This window comes from Gymnoscopelus microlampas, assembly GCF_963454915.1.
Source record: "Gymnoscopelus microlampas genome assembly, chromosome: 17".
Lineage (NCBI taxonomy): Eukaryota > Metazoa > Chordata > Actinopteri > Myctophiformes > Myctophidae > Gymnoscopelus > Gymnoscopelus microlampas.
The window spans coordinates 9,024,160-9,030,765 of NC_139954.1; the positions used below are offsets into that span (position 1 = coordinate 9,024,160).

General features: G+C 40.0%; 1 protein-coding gene across 2 annotated transcripts in view; it reads right to left on the reverse strand.

Moving 5' to 3' along the window:
* The window catches only part of znf385b (zinc finger protein 385B), a gene marked incomplete at its 3' end in the record, with an annotated part of 34,861 nt that extends 28,756 nt beyond the window's left edge, over positions 1–6,105 (reverse strand). For both annotated transcript variants that reach the window (XM_084085156.1, XM_084085155.1), the window contains exons 1-2: positions 5,983–6,105; positions 5,003–5,128 (exon numbers count right to left, since the gene is read on the reverse strand). The remainder of the gene's footprint in view (positions 1–5,002; positions 5,129–5,982) is intronic.
* Between the last annotated feature and the right edge of the window lie 501 nt (positions 6,106–6,606).

The following is a 6,606-nucleotide window of genomic DNA, read 5'->3' on the forward strand; positions in this document are numbered from 1 at the left end:
TTGCTATATACTGTACATAGCAACAACAATCCTAAATGGGGTTCCTGGATTGAAAGGTATTGTTACATATAGGGGTTCCCGGTCTAAATGGGTTAAAGGTCTGTAACTCTGAGAGCTATAGACCCCAAATGGAAAATAAAACAACGTGTTTTATTTCTTACATTCTACACCATTGGTTCTCAAAGCTCGCTCATCTGCTATATTTGAATACTTTTAGAAAATCTTGAAAGCGTTTGAAAAAAATTGAATTATTCTATATATTTTTTAACACAAATCTTCTCTTCTGGGGGCTCCCTGGCACAAAACATTTTCAGATGGGGGTCCGCAGCCAAATATCAATCAATTTGGGGGTCCTTGGCACTAACAAGTTTTAGAACTACTGTTCTCCAAGTTGTTAGGCCATTTGACCCTCACACACACACACACACACACACACACACACACACACACACACACACACACACACACACACACACACACACACACACACACACACACACACACACACACACACACACACACACACACACACACACGTCCTTGTGATTTCCATTGACTGGATTCAGTAGTGATGAGAAGCAGCGTGTAAGTAATCAGGACAGTCATGTCACATATGTCTGGAATGTCTTCCCAGAAAATACACAATTGAGTACACATTCATCCTGTGTATGTCCATACGTCTCTTTATTCACTACTAGTATTATCATTATTTTATCTATTTGTTTGTTTATCTATTTATCTTTAAATGTAAAACCTGGTATAGACAGCTGACTGGACACATACATATTCATACATATTGTATACATATGTATATGATACATATAAGATATATGATTCTACTGAGCTTTATTCCAATGTGTTTTGTATTGTATTTGTATAGCTTTGTATTGTATGTATTACTGTATATACATTACTGATTAATTGAGTACAAAGGACCACAATGGAAACAAGCCCCCGGGGCTTTTTGAGTTATCCTTTTAGCATAACCTTTGACTGTACTACCTGTACTGTTAATAATCATGTTAATAAAGTATGCAATCAATCAATAGAATATACAAACAGCACTTTTCCTACCTTGTTTAATGAACCCATTCCACATCATAAAATGTGCAGTCTCTCTCTCTCTCTGTGTCTCTCTGTGTCTCTTGTCCTTGTACTCAGTTTGCAGAATAAGAAAAAGATTCTGTCTGTCTGTCTGTCTGTCTGTCTGTCTGTCTGTCTGTCTGCCTGTCTGTGTCTGTCTGCCTGCCCATCAGTCTAATTGTATTAATGTAATTTGTTCAAAATGGAAAGGAGCCAGAGAATGCAGTGGTGGTAAAAGTACTCGCATTTTTTTGTTAAGTAAAAGTATCAATACTGCAATGTAGAAATTACTTGAGTAAAATACAAAAGTATTGGCATCAAAATGTACTTAAGGTACAAAAGGTAAAAGTTGTGCAGAATGTCCCATTTCACAAGTTCGTGTATAAAAAAAACATGTATAAAAATTGACGCATTGTGAACTTGTAGATCGGCTATTTTCAAATGGCCGAAATGTGTATAGGGCTGAAGTGGTTGATGTGTGTTTTGTAAAAATAATCAAAAGTAACTATAACTAAAGTTGTCAAATAATTTTAGTGCAGTAAAAGTACAATATTTGCCTCTGAGATGTAGAGGAGTAGAAGTAAAAGTATTGAAAATTGAAAATACTCCAGTAAAGTAAAAAATCCTCAAAATTGTACGTACTGTAAGTGTGTGTGTGTGTGTGTGTGTGTGTGTGTGTGTGTGTGTGTGTGTGTGTGTGTGTGTGTGTTACTCTGGTATAATGCTACCATCTACTGGTGAAATCCCCAATACACATTTACAGTCACAACAAACTAACCTATTTTATCAGATAATTAAACTTCACCACTTATGCACGAGATGTAAATCAGCACATGTCCTACACTATGAAATATATAGACTAGAACACATACCGTAATGATTAAGACCAGTTTAGTCCCCACTCATTTGGGGTGTTGTTGTCACTGTATATTTGAAATAAATAATTATTTGGTTCCATGGACCCAAGGCAGAACACAATCCATTGATTGATCATTAAAATTAAAATCTTTGAATATATATGTATATTTCTTTAAAGCGAACATTTGTAACTCAAATCTTTGCTTCTGGGGATTCTACAAATGTCTTCTAAATCATAAACAGTTTTTCGGAAAAAAAACTTATGTTGCTATAGTGGTTCTCAAACTTTTGATATGTACTTGGCCGCGGACCACCCCATCTCAAAAGATGTTGTTCCAGGCCCCCCCCAGAAGCAAAGATTTGAGTTACAAATGTTCGCTTTTAAAAAGACTATATACATTTAAAGATTTGCACTCATTTTCACGATAAAAATGAATAAATAGCAGATCCACAAGCTCGTAGCGCGGCACTTGGTGCCACGCTATGAGCTTGTAGATATGAGCTTGTAGAATAGCCAAAGAAATCTAAAATGACACAGATGCGTTCCCGGTCTTAATGGATTAACACGGCAGCCGATAGACAGCAAAACCAGTGACCTTCTGATTCCCAAAAAGCCTTTAGTTATGGCCTCACAGCCCGTCTATACTCATTCAGCCCGTATATATCTTTATGCCCTACATTTGCCAAATATTACAATTTATAATTACAATTTAGGCATTCAGCAGACGCTCTTATCCAGAGCGACTCACAATAAACAAGGTCACGACATACATACAGTAGAATGCAGAGAGACAGTGTGGTGCCTCAAGAAACTAGCAGCATCCAAGGTAAACCAATCGCATCTGTTTAAAAAAAATTACCATCGAAATAGCTATCTGTACATTGAAACTAATAGGATACCAGGTGAACCTAGCATCTCTTTAAATAGCATGCTATCTAAATTACATTCTTAACACTGTGGGGAAGAAAACAAACTTCAGTAACAAAAACATAAGAATGAGTGACCAAGATATGTCTGCATGGTCGCCACATCTTGGTCAGTTGCTAGCGGCTAGCATCGATGGAGGCAGAAGGTGGCAGGAAGGAGTTCAGGGAGAGTGAAGTGCTAGGGGTGAGGTGGAGTCTGAAGAGTACGAAGGCTAGTACACATATACAGTATAAAGACTAGTACACATGTACACATGACTAACAAGTTTTCACAGAAGAGGGTAGATTATTTGATATGTCCTTGGTTACACACACACCAACACTCATTAAAGCTGACCCACTTAATGAGACACAATATACACATGCAGTGCGATAGGGTCTACACACAACCAAACCACAAGCACGTGGTTTGAGTGTATGCACACACACGTTCAACCGCACCCCCCACACACACACACACACACACACACACACACACACACACACACACACACACACACACACACACACACACACACACACACACACACACACACACACACACACACACACACACACACACACACACACAGAGAGAGAGAAGAACTCAGCTGTAATTACATATGTCCTTATCATTGTACAGGCTGGAATAACAATTACTGTTTAAACATTTACCACCTCCTCTCTCTCTCTCTCTCCCTCTCTCTTTCTCTCTCTCACGATAGATAAATATATAGATACTGTAGATAGATATATAGTATGTACGTACTTGTACATGCACATACATACATACAGTACAGATACATATTTCAAGGTCGTAGTGGTAATAGTACTAGTATAGTTGTATAGTGGTAGTAGTAGTAGTAGTAGTAACAGTAGCAGCAGCAGTAGTAGTAGCAAAGATGCTCTACAACAAAGATGCTGCATTACGAGCTGTGCCAATGGAATGAAATGGAATACTCTTCCTGCCTCCTAAGTGGGCGCCAACGTTGTCACAGATACAGGAAATGACTCTAAAGTGTGCCAGTGTCTCAGTTTCTACACCCTCTCTGGTGGTGGTTTTACAGCCAGTAGTAGCAGCAGCAACACTGAAGCTAGATGTAGTAGTGAGTGTCGTGCTGTGTTTGTAGTAATATAGCACTAGTGGTGGAAGAAGTACTCGGATATTTTACTTAAGTAAAAGTAGCTATACCATAATATAAAAATACTCTGTTACAAGTAAAAAGCCTGTGTTCAAAACGTTACTTGAGTAAAAGTACAAAAGTACTGGCATCAAAATATACTTAAAGTACCAAAAGTGAAAGTACTAAGATGTTTGAAAATAGCAGATCTACAAGCTCACAACGCTTCGCGATGCGAGGCGTTGTGAGCTTGTAGATCCGTTCAAATAGCCAATGTAGAAGATAGAAGTGGTTAATGTATGTTTTATAATATAATCCTTTATATCTGCAAAGTAACTAGTAACTAAGTTTTCAAATCATTTTAGAGGAGTAAAAGTACAATATTTGCCTCTGAGATGTAGTGGAGTAGAAGTAAAAGTATAGAAAATTGGAAATGCTCCAGTAAAGTAAAAAATACCTCAAAATGTTACTCAAGTACAGTACTTGAGTAAATGTACTTAGTTACTTTACACCACTGAGTAGCACTAGTGGTGGCAGTAGTAGTTGTAGTAGTAGTACTGTAGCTGATGCTTTATTTAGGAAGATAGCCCAACCCACGCTTCGCCACTAGGTGCGAAATGGTACTCAAATGGCCTCTTATAAGTGGGCGTTGTCTGAAGGCAGGTCTCGCCAACTTCCAATGTTTACTGGTGCTATCTATAGATCTCGCGACACTGTGTTGCTGGGGCAGAGAAAGGTCAATAACAAAGTCGATTTTCTTCTGATTTGTCAATCTGAAATAAAAGCTATTTTAGCGTCAGAATGTTGGGAAGATTGTGTTGCTTGTAACGAATGGGTCCAATATTTAGTTCAGTGACCATGGGGCCAAAGAATGGTTCAGAACCTGTGTTCACGTTCACTCTCCTATTGGGATGAATAGGCTCCAACCTAATTTCGGCCTACGCCACCTACGCCAGTTGGGCTTTCTTGTTCTTCTATTTGTCTTGGGTTGTAGAAGTAATGGTAGTATTAGTAGTAGTAGTAGTATTTCCTACCTGTAGCAGGAGTAGTGAGGAGTGGATTGAGGCCAGAGTTAGGTGCTGCTGCTGGTGTTAGAGTTGAGGTGGTGGAGGTTGCTCCTTGAGGGGGAGACTGAGGCTGTGCGGGTCCGGGACCCCCTCCTACAACAACAACACCACACACAACAACAATAAGCAGAAGAAGTACGAACTGTAGTCAACAAACAACAAGGTAAATAGTTACATAAATAGAGTGCAGAGCGAACACTGTAGTGCCTCAAAGAAACTAGGATACAAAGTAAACAATTAACCTAGCATCTGTCAAAACAACATGCTATCTACATAACAACAGACGCTGATTTTATTACGCTCCACGCTAATGAATGCAGCCGTTCTCAATGGTCGTGCACGGATGCTCCGCTCGCACACGTGAAGATTTTTTCAAAAGGTGAGTGGGGGGTGAGGTGGAAGAGGTGAGTGCTAGGGGGTGAGGTGTTGTCTGAAGGGGTAGGAGTGCCAGGGGGTTTGGTGGAGTCTGGAGGTGTGAGTGGTAGTTCTAGGGGGTGAGGTGGAGTCTTAAGAGGTGAGTCTTCAGACCACAGAGGGAAATTGGGAGTGAGTCCGCAGTTCTGACTGCAGTGGGGAGTTTATTCCACAGTTTGGGAGCCAGGGGGGAGAAGAGACTAGGACGTGTGGAGCGCTGTCCAGGGTGTTTTAGGGAAGGCTCGGACAGCATTCCTGTGTTAGCTGATCTAAGTGAGCGGAAGGGTTGTAGGGGTGCCGTGATGCGCAAAATGGGAGAGACGTGAACATTTGGGGTGACTGAAGACCAGACGTGCTGTATCATTTGGAGTGGCTTAAGTGAGGATGCCGCAAGGCCAGTAAGGAGGGAGTTACAGTAGTCAAGCTTTGAGATGACTGGATAAGGAGCTAAGCCGACTCCTGGGTGAGGAAGGGTCTAATCCTTTGAATGTTTATACAGGAACGAGTGACCACTGCATGTAGTACAGTAATACCTGTAGCGTCAGCCTGTATCTGTCTCAGTCTGCGGAGGTGAGAACGTCCGTTGTAGTGGAGCTGAGCCTGAGCCGCCGACGTTAACTGAACATTACACTCCTGACACAGAGAGTAGGACACGCCCCCTTTACACACCTGGTTACCTAGGAAACAAACAAACAAACAAACGTTCAGGTCAGTTCAGTCATCATTTGGATTAATTCATTTCACATCAACTCATCTGAATGAGTCCAACGGTCCAAAGTTTCTGTTGTTGTTGTTTTTTTGCCACATAAACAATGATGAAGCTCTTTGCAGACACCAGTGGTTTTCAAAGTTGTATTTTGTGTCCAAGACACACCAAAGGCAGGTCAAAATCTCAATGCACACCTGTATTCATATCCGTGCAGATTGGCTTCTGTAACATGGTATCACTCTTATTAATCTTAATTGTATTATATTGTTTTGTCATATTTGTTTTACTAATGCCAAATGAAAAGTACAACCATTTAAGCCATATTTCATACATTGCACAACTTTTCAAAAAGTGTCTATTTATTATAAGCTCAAGTGTCAAATCACGACATGTGAATATATTTGCATTGGGTATATACTGTATATTTAAATTAAACATTTTCACCTAT